Here is a 16,082-nt window from a genome sequence, read left to right as displayed (position 1 = left end):
TGACTGAGTCACACAAAGTTCTGTTTTGAAGCCTGACCCCTTGAGGATATAACCCATGACCCACAACTTTCCTCCCCCTAGGAATCTGGGCTCATTTGAACTGGGGCCAGAATTCGGTAAGGCTGTTTTTTCCCCTGTCACTTTGCCCCCCCCCTGGAGTTAATCCAGGAAAATCTCCAAAATAAAGCTTAGGTTCCCTCAAATGTGAGTAACAAGGTTCCCAACACCCACACAGGCATTTAACGTCTATTATGGATATTAGTGATGGGACAGACTTTATTTTATCCATCACAGAAAATGAAAAAGATACAAATCATTCACAGTACCAAATTGACATCTAAATATGGAGACATAAAATACACAAATGTGGTGAAACTTTGGGTTTATTCTCCTGATCCAAAAGCACACTAGCATTTGGGGTCCTCAGGATAAGGCTGGCTGAGTCTCCCACTCAGGATTCTAGGGGTTTTTAACCCTACTTCTGTTTGCTCAAGCTGTCATTCTGATGTTTTCTCCCCTCTACCAATATCCAGGTACATGTAATCACTTCCCCATATCATTGATTGACCCAGTGATCAATGCCTAGGCATTAGAAAAAAAAAAGTAAAAATACAGCAGATACATACAATTCTGCATCCTTTTTTGTGAATATTTAATTTTTTTCCCCCAATTACAAGTAAAATCAATTTTTAACAGTCAATTTAAAAAGTTTTTAGTTCCAAATTCTCGCCCTCCTTCCCTCCCTTCCCCCTTCCCTGAGATGGTAAGTAATTTGACAGCGGTTATACATGTGCAACCCTGTACCCTTTATTAATTGCTAGTGGAAAATTGGAGCTTTTCTGGGCTCTGGCAGTATTTTTGTCTCTTCAGTCAAGGATCTCTGGAGTTACTCATGACTCTTACTTAATCTGTCATCTCTGTTTCCAATCTGATGTTACTCTTCTGATCCAGGCCATCAAATGTGTTTTTAAAAAACAGCTTTAAAAAAGGAGCTTCAAATTAAGTAAACATCATTTTCCCAAAGCTCAGTCCTCTGACAGACTTCTATCATCCACTGAAAACAACCATCCAGGAGTGAAGCAATAGCCCAATGCAACTTCAGGGTAAGTATGAAAGTCATTTAGTACACCAGCTCTAGGAAGGGGGAGGGGAGGGAATAAGCATTTTATATGGACTCACTATGGGCCAGGCACTATGTTAAGTTTTTACAAATATTATCTCATTTGATCCTCAAACAATCCTTTTTACAGTTAGGGAAACTGAGGTTAAGTGACCTGCCCAGAGACTGTTGCTATTCAGTTGCTTCAGTCGTGTCCGACTCTTAGTGACCCCATTTGAGGTTTTCTTGGCAAAGATACTGGAGTGGTTTGCCATTTTCTTCTCCAGCTCATTTTACAGATGAGAAGACTGACGCAAATAGAGTTAAGTGACTTGTCCAGGGTCACACAGCTAGTGTCTGAGGCCAGATTTGAATTCAGATTTTCCTGACTCCCTACCCAGGGCTCTATCCACCGTAGCATCAGTTGCCTCTGACTCTGAAGACTTTACCACCATCAAGGCTATGAGGTACATTTATAGCAAGTGTGGCATGTCTGTACATCCTTGCATTTCAAAAAAGATGGTAGGGAAGCAGGCAGGAAGCTGTGGCCTGACCACAAGAGATCGGAACAATGAAAACAAATGATAGTGTACAATGAGCACCAGAATTCAAAATAACTAGACTTTGAAAACTTCCAGAGACAGGGGGCCACTTTCAATTCAGTGTCAGAGAACAGATTACAAAACAATTATTGTATGTTTAATTTAATAAAAAGAATTAAAAGGGGGGAAAAAAGATCTAAACTGTTGAATGACCCCTCCTGTCTGTTCCTCATAAACTTGGATTATTACACCTTCTTCCTTCATGCCCAGCTCTTTTGGAAAATGATTATCTGCATTTGTTTGAGCACCAAAGAGAAAACTGAGTTCTTTGGAACATTTTGTTTTTGATAGTATGATTTCTGAGTTTCTGGAGATATGTTGTAATTTTCACTTTGAAGTAAATTTCACTGCTATGCAGCCCAATGACTTTGAGCTTAATTCCTTCTCTGTTTTAATCTCCCTTCACCCCTAAATTCTCAACAACTGGGTGGTGCAGTGCATAGATTACTGGGCCTGGAGTTAGGAAGATTTGAGTTCAAATCCCATCTCAGACACTCATTACCTGTGTGACCCTGAGCTAGTCACAACCTCTGACTTACCTTCGTTTCCTCAGCTGTAAAAATAGGGTTAACGATAGCATCTACCTCACAGGGCTGTTGTGAGGATCAAATGAGGCAATATTTTTAACAGTGTAGCACAGTGCCTGGCACTTAGTGGGTGTTTAATAAACACTTACTCTCTTCCCTTCCCTCCTCAGTTGAAGATGTTGCGTCCTGGTCAGAGATGGCAATGGATGCTTCTCACCTGGGGCGGTTTGGGGGATGGATGGGTCTGAGTCTCAGTGTGATGCGAGCTTCAGCAAGTTGAGATCTCCCTTTCTGGGACCCTGAAAGCTATCTCCCTTCCCCACAACACAACACAGCAGCCACTGGGACTTCCACACGGTTATCAACTTAAGCCGTTACTGAGGAGACAGAGTAAGAACAGCAGCACAAACCATTCTCTCATTCCCACTCTCTTGGGAATTTGTGATAGTGTTTGTTGTTCATTCTTCATTCTGGAAGGGGACCAATGCTATCACGGGCGATGTCTTGACTTGTCCATGAATTAGATTCAGGTGAGGCAGAGTTGCAGCCTCCCTCTCCCTTCCAGAGTCATCAAAGTCCAGTGGCAAGACAAAGGCAAGACAAAGGGGGAGCTAGGTGGCGCAGTGGATAGAGCACCAGCCCTGAATTCAGAAGGACCTGAGTTCAAATCCAGACTCAGACACATAACACGCTGTGTGACCCTGGGCAAGTCACTTAACCCCATTGCCTAGGCCCCCCCCCAAAAAAGACAAAGGGACAACTGACCTGGGATGCAGTTGATAACTGTGGCGTCTTTGATGTCTGACCAAGATCTAAGCAGTTCACCTGCCTTTATGGACATGCCAATATATTGGAACAAATTGTTCTCACCTGTCCATTCCATCAGATATAGTCTTCACATTAAATTCTTTTCTTTTTTTTAAGGCAATTGGGGTTAAGTGACTTGCCCAGGGTCACATAGCTAGTAAGTGTCAAGTGTTTGGTCTGAGGTCACATTTGAACTCAGGTCCTCCTGACTTCAGGGCCAGTGCTCTATCCACTGCACCACCTAGCTGCCCCTATCTGATAACTTTTCAAATGAACTGGTTGGCAATAGTGATCAGTCATTCGGTAGAGTTTCTGTGAAAATGTAACTTGGTGACAGTGGTAGAAGAGAAGAAAGTCCTCTGAAAAGATTCTGTACAAAGGTTAGTTTGTATGTAAACACTGCTAAAAAATGAAGCAATATGCATTTGAACTGGAAGTCCATTTATCATTTCATATAGCACTTATCATTAGCCAATAGAAAAGTAAATATTCTAAATTGTAACTAGCTATTCATTTACTTAATCAGCCAGCAGGGGAGTATAGTATATAAATAATTTGGGAACAAGGTGGCACTACTCTCAAGCGACCTGCCACGTGGCTCTGTCAGATGATATTCAGGACACAGGTGCTGGCTTTCTCAAAGGCTGTCGTGTCCCTACTGCTCATCAGAGGAGCCCTAGTCTATAAATTTTTAGACAACTCCCCCCTCCTCACCCTCCACCCTCTCCAAGGTTACACAGTTCCTGGCATCTAGGGACTGGCCCAGGGTTTGATAGAGATCTAGTAGTAAAACATAGATTATGCTTCCAAATTCCTAAAAACCTTTGATCTCTGATCTTGTGCCCCTATCCTACACTTGGTGAATTTTGTGTTCTCAACCTACCAACTTCAATCATAGGCTCAATTTACTTAAAATTATTGCTCTCTTTTGTTATTATTAATCTAACAAATGTCAACAGACGTCATCTCCATATACAATAATAATGAGGGATCAGATCAGGGGTGGGGTATGGCCCTCTAGGTCCTCATATGTGGCCCTTTGACTGGGTTAGGATTCAGTCAAAGGACTGCACTTGAGGACCCAGAGGGCCACAAGTGGCCTTGAGGCTGCAGGTTCCCCACCCCTGGACTAGAACATGGGTAAGACTCTTCTGAAGCCTGTTTCCAGGAGAGTCATGATGACATAGAATGGAAATGCTTAGAGATACTTTGGTGCATGTGGGGACATTCAGTATCTGGTTTCCTGTCTGGCAACTATATGGAAGAGAGCAACCATTGATTGACTGTAGTTTTGGAACTAGAATGGAAGATGCCTTCAAAAAGGCTGAAAAAACTTGCTAATTTCTCAAGGGTCCCGAAAATCAGGGTATCCAAAACCAAAAATCCTGAGTGGAGTACCTCTCTGAGTCCCCACAAATGTGAAGAACCCAATATTTGTCTTGGATGAACTCTTCTCACAATCTCAGATTCAGGTCAGCTACATTTCCCCCTCAACAGTCCAGAGGTAACCCTGAGGGAGTAGAGTATTTCTTCTCTAATGCTGTTGACTAAAGTCCCCTACCCCCACTGATTATGTTTCTCCTTCTCCCAGCATCCCCCACTCTTTTTTTTTTTTTAGGCCATTGGGGTTAAGTGACTCGCCTAGCATTACACAGCTAGTTAAGTGTCAAGTGTTTGGTTTGAGGCTGGATTTGAACTCAGGTCCTCCTGACTCCAGGGCCAGTGCTCTATCCACTGCGCCACCTAGCTACTCCAGCATTCCCCACTCTTAACCACCAGAAACTGGAGTCCTGGCTCCCTTTAATCACTTAACATCAATTAAATTTTAGACAGGCTTATTCACTTTGAAAATACTGCATGAACAAAAGTACAAACATTTCTCCCCAAGACCTCTGAAGCAGACTGAGATACCCTATACCACCTCGGTCTCTGGAGAGAGTAGATTCAGGCTTAGCATAGTTTGGACATAGAAGTTGTCCTTTCAAGTTTCCATACAAATGTGACATTGTGGCTGGATAAGACCTCATGTTAGTTACTGCTGGGCTAGGTTCTAAAGCTGCTCCTGCATGCCCAGGGCATCATTACTGTGGCTGGTGGCAAAACCCCAAATGGACTCAACTCCTAGACTCCCCAAGTCCTAGACAATTGGATGCTCAGATGCCCAGACTCTTTGACATCTCATTCTTTCGACCTGTCAAACTTACAAGGTGGAAGGCTCTTAATTCCTTCACCTAAAACAAAAGAACAAACACAAGTCTCATTTTCATGGGTCTACATGTCATCTTTGGAGGGAGAGGGCCCAAAGTCTTTGCCCTTTCAGAGTTGTCTCTCTGGATTCCATAAAAAATCTGCCAAGAAAAAAAAAGCTGAGGTCAACTAAGGTCTTTTGAAGGTGCCACAAGTTCTGATGCTGCAAATAAAGCCAACCAAAGAGACTGCTGCCCACCACATGGTTAGCAGACCAGAACCAGTTACAGAATTTCTGCATATATATCACAATATTTCTATTACAAGTCATCACAACTCATGCGGAAGCAGGTTCCCTGACTCTTCAATGTAGCATCAGAGATGCTCTGTGCATGTGTCAATCCCCTCTTTCACAAAAAAAGAACAGGAAAAGAGAGTTCCACATGAAGTAGCAAATCCCTACCACATACAGCTTACCTTTTTATAGGAGGTTGTAACAGATTCAGTACAGCAGTTCTGAAACTGTCCTGCTTGCCTGTGCCGTCCTCTGAACTTCCTTCTGCTTTCTTCTGTGCTTTAAAAAAACAGTTTCATTGTCTTTTTTTCCTCTTTTATTATTATTTTTTTGCATTTCTCTTACTAATGCCCTCCCCCACACACAATTTTCTCCTTGGGAATAAAAAGTAAAAGTGGTCCCTTGTAACAATAAGTGTAGTCAAGCTAAACAAACTTACACGTTGGCTGAAAAGGTGTGTCTCATTCCGTGCCTCTAGTCCATCGCCTCTCTGTCAAGAGGTGGGAAACATGATTCATTATTTATCTTCTAAAGTCATGATTGGTTATTAAATCCATCAGTACCGAAGTCTCTCAGAGTGGTTTGCCATTACCATGTTCTAATCATTGTATACATTGTTCTAGTTCTGCTCACTTTACTCTGTATCAGTTCATATAAATCTAATAAGGTTTTTATGAATCCATTCCTCTTGTAATTTTTTATAGAACAATAATATTCACATGCTATAATTTGTACAGCCATCTCCCAATTGATGGATACCGACTTTGTTTCCAGCTTTTTGCTATTGCGAAAAGTGTTGCTATAAATATTTTCGTATATGTATGTCCTTTTCCGCTTCCTTTGCTCTTCTTGGTAAATAAGCCTAGTAGTGGGATTGCAGGGTCAAAAATTGTGTTCAGCTGGTTCTAAACTTCTTTCTAGAATGGCTGGATCAATTCACAGCTCCACCAATGACAATTTACTAATGTGCTTCCCCTTTGCATCCCCTCCAACAGCTGTCATTTTAAAGTAGGATAGATTTAAGTAGAACTGCAGAAATTTAATTTGCAATTCTCTCATCATTAGTGACTGGACATAGTTGTCAATAGCTTGCCTTTTTTTTTTTATATCAATTCCATATACCTCTTAGATCTCAGACCTTTATCAGAGATGTCTGCCTTAAAGATTTTTCCTCAGTTAACTGTTTCATTTCTAATTTTAACTGCATTTTGTTTGTGCAAAATCTTTTCAATTTTATCTGCTTCAAATTGTCCATTTAATCACCTGTGATCATCTCTTACTTTATCCCTTGCTTGGTTATAGAGTCTTCCCTTTTCATAGTGATGAAAGCTATCTCCTTCCATGTTTGTGTAATTTGTGTACGATACGGCCCTTTATGTTTAGGTCACATTTAACTTTGGAGCTTATTGTGATATGTTGTGTGAGAAGCTGGTCCAATCCCAGTTTCTGCCAGATTGCTTTCTAGTGTCTCCAGCAGTACTTGTTGAATAGTGAATCCTTACCTCAGTAGTTGGGTCCTTGGATTTATTAAACCCTATGCTACTATGTTAGCTTCTGGATCTTGTGCTTCTATCTAATCTGTACCACAGATTGACTTTTTTATTTTCTAACCAGTAGAAAACAGTTCTGATTACTATTTTGTTTGTTTTGTTTTTTTGGTTAGGCAATGGGGTTAAGTGACTTGCTCAGGGTCACACAGCTAGTGAGTGTTATGTGTCTGAGGCTGGATTTGAACTCAGTTCCTCCTGACTCCAAGGCCGGAGCTCTATCCACTGTGCCACCTAGCTGCCCCTGTAATATAGTTTTGAGATGTCTTACTGATAGCACCTCTTCCTTTCTGCTTTTAAATTTTTCTTTTGAGATTCTTGACCTTTTCCCCCACCTCCATATGAATTTTGTTATAGTTTTTTTTCTATCTCTATAAAGTAATTCTTTGTTACTTTGATTGGTATGGCACTGAATCTTCAAACTGATGTAAGTAATATTGTCATTTTTATTATTTTAACACAGCTCAACTGTGAACAATATCATCTATATTTTCAGTAAAGATTTGCATTCATATAATTCCTATGTGTCTTGGTAGTTAAGCTCCCAAGTATTTTATACATTTTGTAGTTCTTTTAAATGAAGTTTCTATTTTGTCTTTACTACTGGGGTTTATTGATAAGATACAGAAAGACTGATGATTTTTGTGGGTCTATCTTGTATTCAATAACTTCACTGAAGTTATTTCAATTCATAGTTGTTTAATTAATTTGTTTCAATTAACTTTCAGCTGAATCTCTAGGGCTCCCTAAGTAAGCCATCACATCATCTGCAAAAAGTGATAATATTTTTTCCCTTTTTGCCTAAGCTTATTTCCTCACTTTCTTTTTCTTGTCTTACTGCTATAGTTAGTGTAGATAAAACTATATCAAATGATAGTGGTGACAATGGACATCCTTGCTTTACTTCTGATCTTACTGGAAAGGTCTCTGGCATTTATCTATTACAGATAATGTTGGCTCTTAGTTTTAGATAGATGTTATATATCATATGAAGAAAAATTACATGTTTCTATGATTTTAATGTATTTTAGAACAAATGAGTGATATATTTTGTTAAAAGATTTTTTCTGCATCTATTTTATATTTATTCATATAATCAAGTAATATTTGTTTTTGTTATCAATACTTTCTATTATGCTTATAGTTTTGCTAATATTGAAGCAACCTTGCATTCCTGGTATAATTCTAACTTTTAAATATGTTGTTGTAGCTATTTTGATAATATTTTATCCAATATTTTTGTATTGATATTCATTAGGGATATTGGTCTATAGTTTTATTTCTTAAATAAAGCTTGAATTCTTTCTTCAAATGCCCTTATCAATCATGATTTACTATGTTGTGGACAACAAAGTAAGTGTGTCTGCATTTGGTTTTGAACTGATGCAAAGTGAAGTGAGTAGAACCAGAAGAACACTGTACACAGTAACAGCACTATGGTAAGATGATCAACTGTGAATGACTTGACTATTCTTAGCAATACAATGATCCAAGACAACTCAGAAGTACTTATGATGAAAAATGCTATCCATCGCTAGAGAAAGAACTGATGGAGTCTGAATGCAGACTGAAGCATACTTTTTAAACTTTATTTTTCTTGGGTTTTTATTTTGGTCTGTTTTCTTTTATAACATGACTAATATGGAAATATGTTTTGCATGACTACACATGTATAGCCTATATAAAATTGCTTGCCTTCTCAATCAGGGGATGGGGAGGGAGCGAAAGAATTTAGAACTCAATTTTCAAAACAAATGTTGAAAATTGTTTTTACATGTAATTGGGGAAAAATAAAATACTAAATTTTTTTTAAAAAGCAAGTTTTATATAACAGACTTGTGATTTCATGTGCAATTCTTCTTTTAGCTCTATCCACTGTGCCACCTAGCTGCCCCTGACTTGGATGTATTCTATACCAAACTCTGTGTGTGTGTGTGTGTGTGTGTGTGTGTGTGTGTGTGTGTGTGTGTGTGTGAATGTGTGTGTGTTTTAAAACATCGTTTGTTCATGTAAGAATGAGGTTCATGAGATGCCTGCTCATCCCATCCTTTCTTCCATGTTTATATTCTCTTCAAATTCACTTTGGTTATAAGAAATAGTAAGTTCCTCTCACTTCTTCATTTCTTTCTTAGCTTATTCCTTCTCTCCCACTCTTTCTTTCCTTTCTTTAAACTATCAAAATGGAACAAACTATGCCCCCTCACCTGGCCCCCAGGCTGTTTTTTTTTTTTTAACTTTCTCTGCTAGCAGGTTTTGGACCTGTTTACCTGAGCTCAGGCTGATTTCCCTTGGTGGGATGCTTTTTTCACTGTCCCAGGCTTCTGGACACTTTTTCTGAGCAGTTCTCAAGCTGGATTCATGAATTTACTGTTGCTTCTATTTGGACTTCTTGATCATTGTTTGGTTTGATGTCTATTTTAGATCTTTGCTGGCATATTTGCTGGACTTCTCTATGACCTTTCAAGTATTCCTTAATTGGAATACTACAATTAATTTTTTAAAAAAAAATGTGACCACATGTTTTATTAAGACATACTAAAATATAAAAATCTATAAATATAATTGAGTCATATTAAAACTGTAAAAAAAGTTGGTTTTCCCAATAGACTCCTCTCCAGTAAGTAAATTTGGGGGTAGGGTAGACTCAAGATAGGAGAGAATTAGGGGGGCAGCTAGGTGGCACAGTAGATAAAGCTCCAGCCTTGGAGTCAGGACGACCTGAGTTCAAACGTGACCTCAGACACTTGACACTTACTAGCTGTGTGAGCTTGGGCAAGTCACTTAACCCCGATTGCCTCACCTCCCCCCCCCAAAAAAAAAGAGAGAATTAGGGAAGGGATTGTGGGATTGGAATTTACTGAGACAGACTCAGCAAGTAGTCAGAGAAAACAGAGAGGAGATGCCAAGGTTTGGGAATAGCCTGTCATGTGGCTTCAGTTCTGCTGGGGGTTCTACAGAGACTGAAATTCCCATTCAGTGTCATTCCATTCTAGTCTCAGGCTTCCAGTCTGTCTCATATCTCAAATGCCCTGGCTCCATCTCTTCAGATCTCTGTCACAACCACCATTGCTTTCTGGGATCTACTCAGTTTATTCTTCACAGAACCCAGCTCAATCTTCAGCTGGCCCAAGATCCATGGCAGGAAGCACAATTAGGAAGCATCTCTAGGCTGCTGCCCCACTGAGAACTCGCAGACTCAAAAAGCTTTCCACTCCCAGGTGCATGGAAGAAATGGAGAGGAAAGGTAGACCAGAAATCTCTTCAAGGGGAAAGAGAAGAGGAAATTTGAGGATGCTTCTCCCATGACCTCACTGATCTATTTCCTCCAGTTGGCTTCTCAGAAGCATTAGAGGAGACCTCAAGTGGCTCTGCGGGAGATGGCATTGTTTGTCCTTCACTTTCAAAGAGGACCAGTCACATCACTGGGTGACGTCTTGACATGCCCATGAATTGAATTTAAGTGAGGCAGAGTTGCGCAAAGCAAAGTCATCAACTTCACTCCATCCAGTCATCGAACTCCACTGGCAAGAGAAAAGTCAAGATGACTGGTGATGGAACGGAGTGCAATGAAAGACCTTGGTGTCTTCACAAGCTTTGAGTGCTCTGTAGCACCTACTTTAGCTGCCTTTATGGCTGTTGAAACAAACTGTCCTCATCTGCATATTGCACCAGAGGAAGTCTTCATATGCTTGGGGTAGACATCCCCATAACTCACTGATGGATTTGAGGCCTATCAGTTACCCTCAAACTGGTTTAACCCATCTGCTGAGATGGTTTACCAGCGACGGTGTGGCCGTGAGGCATGCTACAGCCACAGGTGAGAGTTGGAATGGGATGGAATAAGGAAGAGCTAGATAGGGTAAACTAGAATGATATCTGAAAGTAGTCCATCATTATCAGATGAGTTCTTGAGGCCAGATCCAAGAAACTGCTAGATTGGAGATTCTTTCTTCTTCTTGGGATAGTGCTGACTTATCAAAGACATGATCTCTGGCAGATAGGATATGCAACCCCAGTAATCAAGGGTGGGATGACAAAGTTGTTGTTGATCCACTGCAATGATCAATAAATCGAGCTGCCTAATGATGGTGCAGAAGATGAAAATTTCAGTGAATGTGACAACAGAAGGCCCAGCCTGGGGCCTTCTCCATAGTAAACTGGGTACTTTGATCAAAGACAACAGTATACACAGACCCATAAGGAATATGGCTGCCATGGTGCACTTAACTGGTATTGCAACGCCATATCCTGAATAATTACATATTCTAATAAGGGCAAACCTCTTGCCCTGAGATGGAGAGCCAAAACAATCAATTCCCAAATCAAAGGTAAGTTGAAAATCATGTGGGATCATGTCATACTGATCATTCATTGATTAATGAACATGGTCCCAGACCCTCTACAACATAGCATCATGGGTTCCATGTCCAATCCTCAATTTCTGCAGTTGTAAAGGTAATAACCTGATTAAGTTCAGCAGAAAGCTGAATGTGTCCTACAAAAATTGTAAATAGTGGGAGGCATCAATAACATTCCTCCAGTAACCCCAAAGTTGAGAGCCTTTGATTATCCAATTCTGGCCCTTCCAGGCCCTGGACCACTCAGTCAGACCAGTGGGTAGCAGCCAGGAATAAGTACAAGTAAAAATCTTGTCTGTTCTACTCCCTAAAAACTCTATCACACATAAGTCATGCAGCTTTCAGCCTGGCCCATTGGGAGGACTTACAAGGACTGCCATCCCTCAGGATGTCCTCCATTAATGGATTAATTGATGCTGAGTTCCAGTTGCCCATTTCTTTCCCATAATGGGCACAGCCAACAGCAAACCAGGCAAAACAGCATTTCTCAAGAGCTAAGTCCTTGTAGGCCATGCCTTCCCTCTACTGATTATCTGCAAATCATTCTGTCTATAGCTTGTTTGTATGTAGTTGTTTGCTTTTGTCTCCCTCATTAGACTGTGAGCACCTTGAAAGCAGAGACTGTCTTTTGTCTTTCTTTTCATCCCCAGTATTTAATGTAGCACCTGACATTTAGTAGATCCTTAAATGCTTTTTGACTGACTGACTTCCTGACCAAGCACTGGGGCTGGGACTGGAGGTCTCAGCCAACATACTTGTGAAGTGCACTAATACCTGAGGGGTCCACATGAGCAAGCTCTTAAATGTACCACTTCCATTTAACAATAGAAACCACTTGTGCTTCACCCATCTTGTTAGAAGGACCATCTCTTATCTCTCAACTCATGATGAGCAACTCTGGAGGAAAGGTGATGGCATGAGCCTGCATCATCCATTCAATAGCAGCTAGAGTCAAGTAATAGCAAGCAACTATTTTTTAGAAGTGGTGTGGTGAATGAATGAGATGGTTTAGGCAACTTCAAGGGTTTCCATTTAGTCTTACCCATAATAACCAGCATAGATAATCCACAAATGCCCATACAGGTAACTGACTTTCAAGAACTCATTATTTCCATGCCTATAATATACTACTGAGTAGTGACCAACACTGAGACCCAATAGGTCTTCTGCTCACCTCTACCTGGTCAAGGGTATGCTATCCCTTCAGAGTCTTCTTCTGAAGACCCCAGTGGAAGCTGGGTTACTCCTTTTAGGGGATCTACTGAAGGTCCCCTAGTATGGCAAGAGCTAGCTGCCAATATCTAGCAGACACTTATAAATTTAGTTCCCTTATTTCCCCCAAGCTTTATAAGCCACAGTGACTGGGATACATGGCCTATGTCTTTGTTAGAACAGCCTCAGCCTTTTGGGGGGTGGGGAGCTTCAGCCTTCACCCTAAGTTGGGGGTGGGGAAATCTTCTCAATGGCTTCCCAAATCTGGATACAGAATTAGGTGGCTCAGAATGACAAGGTGGGGTGAGGGAGAACCAGCCATTATAGGTCCTTTTAGGAATGTCTTTAATTTGGGTCAGGCAGAAGGATCCTGACTGCTCCATCCTGGACGTCCCAATTCAGTTTTACTAACTCTCTCATACCATCAATCATCTCATCAACCCCATGTTTCAAAAACCAAATTGAAAGTCTAAGATGGAAAGAGTATCATTATCTTTGAGCCAACCTGGTATGGATGTGGGCACAAAACCTTGCCCCATCATTCCCCAAAGGGCCCATTTAAAGGGACAGCTCTATTTGCTTGGCCTGCTAAAGCTTCCCTAATCTCCTGGATCATAGATTTGTCTGGCAGGGAAGGTTCAAGTCTGATGTCATTGTACTTGAAGCAAGCTGGTCTTAAGAAGTAGAAGGTCATAGAAGGGTCATAATTCTAGATTACCAATGAATTTTACTAAAATCTCCCAAGCACCAACTTCCTGTTGGCTGAGACTTTTATGCTTCAGAAGGGGAAGCAAACCAAACCAAAAATTAAAGCTCTAGTATCGTGGGCCTACAAAATTCTGAGGATGGCCTCCTTGCCTTCTTAAAGGGAAACTAGCCCCAAACAGATGCCACTCTTATCTCATTTATCTTCTGAAATTCCTGGGCAGAGGGGACCCCTTAGAGAACTAAGTCCAAAGGGCCTTAGCTGGTCTTTAAAGAAAGAGAAGGGAAAATGACTCAAAATCTTCAGCCTTGGTTTAGTCTCATGTTTCTTATATCTATTTGGGTTTAAAGGGTCACAGAATCATATGTTGGACATAGAGGGGGCCTTCGATATCACTGAATCCAACCTCATCTCGTTACAAAAGAGAAAATTAAGATCCAAAAAGTTAGAGTGACTTACCTAAGTCATACAGGTAGCAATGAGCAGATCTGGAATTCAGACAGTCCCAAAGTTCCAAAAGTGTTGCCATTCTGTCAGGTAAGGGTTTAGACGGGGTGGATCTCAGTCCAGAGCTCCTCTGAGATTGAATCAGAATCCACTGGCCTGCAGTCTGATCTTAGCAGAGACAATGCTATCATCACTTTACCTCTCTCTGTCATTGCGTGGCCTATAGATAAAAGGGATCAAAGGATCTCAGAGCTAGAAGGGACCTGAGAGGTCACTGAGTCCAACCCCCTCATTTTACTGATGAAGAAATTAAGACCCAGGGAGTCAGAACCATAATAATTTTAGCACCCAAGATACACTCCACAAAAAGTCCTCCTGATGCAGGCAGCATGAATAATAATAATGCCCACAAATAAACTTTTAAAAGCAAATTTAATTGAGGAGGTAGGGAGAGACCCAAGGATACTTCAAGGCTTCTTCTGGGGAACCTATGAGGTAGGCAGTAGACAGTGGTGAGGCTGAGGAGGAGCTCACATGGAAAAACACCTGTTAGATGACTATTTTAATTATTCTTGCTAACTAGTGATAAACTCAATTATTTCTGAGCTATTAAAAGAATGTAAGTATTCTTACTATCCTCCAAATTTTGGTGTAAAAGGGCCAAAGCTTCAATTCCCCACCTTAGTTATGTCACTTTAAAGTGGAGGTTCTTAACCTGGGGTCCATGAATTTGTTTTAAAAGATATTTTGATAAATTTTGACATACTTGGTTTCCTTTGTAATCCTATGTATTTAAAAACATTCTTCTGGGAAGAAGGCCTCAATCAGACTGCTCAAGGAGTCCATGACACACAGAAAAGATTAAGAACCCTTGCTTTAGAGAAAGGAAGTGTTATATTTGTATATTTGGCCATTTAGTAATTTAGTGGCAGAGATAGGATTAGAATTCACGTTTCCTGATTCCTAGATCGTTCTTCTTTCTACTACATCATGTTGCCTATCCAATAATTATGATAATGACATTGTCATCACCATCATCATCTCATTAATATTGGATGGATTTGAACATTTGCCATCGTTAGTATCAGGGGATCCAGATATGTGTCTTCTACTCTGTGAGATCTTCTATATCCTATAGTTGTTGGTTAAAGTTGGTTAAAGTTTATATTTTAAAAATTGTATTTATACAATTTATTTTCTAATTTTTAATATTTCTTAATTTATATTTTAAATGGTGTTTTGTAATATTTGATTATACATGAATATATAAAATATTTTATTTAAACATTTTTGGAGGAAATTCATTACTTATTTACAATTTTTTTATCCACAATTTTCCCATGCAAATACAAAAACTAAAAATATAAAATAAAATAAAACCACCACTTGAGAACATGTATCTTTCTTTAATCCAGCTAAGGAAGGACCGCAAGACTTCTTCCTTTGAATGTGCACCCAAATTTAGAGAATCCACCTCAAATGTTCACACGGACTATTTGTGCCCGACCTGTGGTAGAGCATTCTGAGATTGTATTTGTCTCTTCAGCCACAGTCGGACACACTGAATTTTGACTCTAGCATAGTGATGTCATTTTGGTCCTCTTCAAGAACGGAGAACAACCACCACCCGAAGATACCCATGCCAAAGGAAGGGGGAGGAAAGAGCTACGAAGAATGCCTGAGAAACAGCCACACAGACAAACACAGCACCGTGCCATAGTAGTTGAAGTTTACTGGCAAAGAAGACTGTGGGAGTCACCTGCCGGGGATACTGCTTGGTCTTCTGAGAGGACTGCTATTCTCTTAACCACCTCAAATCCCACACTGTACAGCTCTGATGAGATGAGGCTATTTATATAGTGCCTACTACATGCCAGGCACTGTGCTAAGCACTTTACAAACACTATTTCATTTGATCCTCACAACAACCCTGGGAGGTGGGTGCTATTATTACCCCTAGTTTAGAGATGAGAAAACAGAGGCAAACAGAGATTAAGTGACTTACCCAAGGTCACAAAGCTAGTAAGTGCCTGAGGTCATATTTGAACTGAGGTTTCCATGACTCCAGGCCCAGCACTCTATCCATTGTTCCATCTGGGTACCCCAGTCATTTCTTGATACACTCCCTCAGCCCATGAGGAACTCCCTCCTCTCCCCTCCATGTAACAAAGAAAAAGGGGAAAACTGATTGACAAAAAGACCATATCTGATATGGCATACAATGTTCCACCCCTGTAGTTTCTCACCTTCCTTCCAAGGGAGGGGTGTTTCATCGTTTATTCTCCAGGACCAAGA

The 16,082-nt window shown here is 40.5% G+C and overlaps 1 long non-coding RNA gene across 2 annotated transcripts; it reads right to left on the bottom strand.

The window, feature by feature from the left end:
• Nucleotides 1–256: 256 nt before the first annotated feature.
• On the bottom strand, nt 257–13,886 carry LOC110215664 (uncharacterized). Of its 2 annotated transcripts, none has more exons than XR_002326589.2 (4): nt 13,800–13,886; nt 5,957–6,007; nt 5,700–5,796; nt 257–5,383 (listed from the first exon to the last, which is right to left on the bottom strand). It is a non-coding gene; the product is annotated as an uncharacterized LOC110215664 (long non-coding RNA). The 2 variants fall into 2 exon arrangements; XR_013487216.1 differs by having other exon boundaries at nt 5,700–5,791.
• Between the last annotated feature and the right edge of the window lie 2,196 nt (nt 13,887–16,082).

This window comes from Phascolarctos cinereus, unplaced genomic scaffold, assembly GCF_003287225.1.
Source record: "Phascolarctos cinereus isolate Bilbo 61053 unplaced genomic scaffold, phaCin_HiC Scaffold_5;HRSCAF=322, whole genome shotgun sequence".
NCBI lineage: Eukaryota > Metazoa > Chordata > Mammalia > Diprotodontia > Phascolarctidae > Phascolarctos > Phascolarctos cinereus.
Note: the sequence above shows the minus strand (reverse complement) of the source record. Positions and strands in the feature narration are given on the sequence as shown.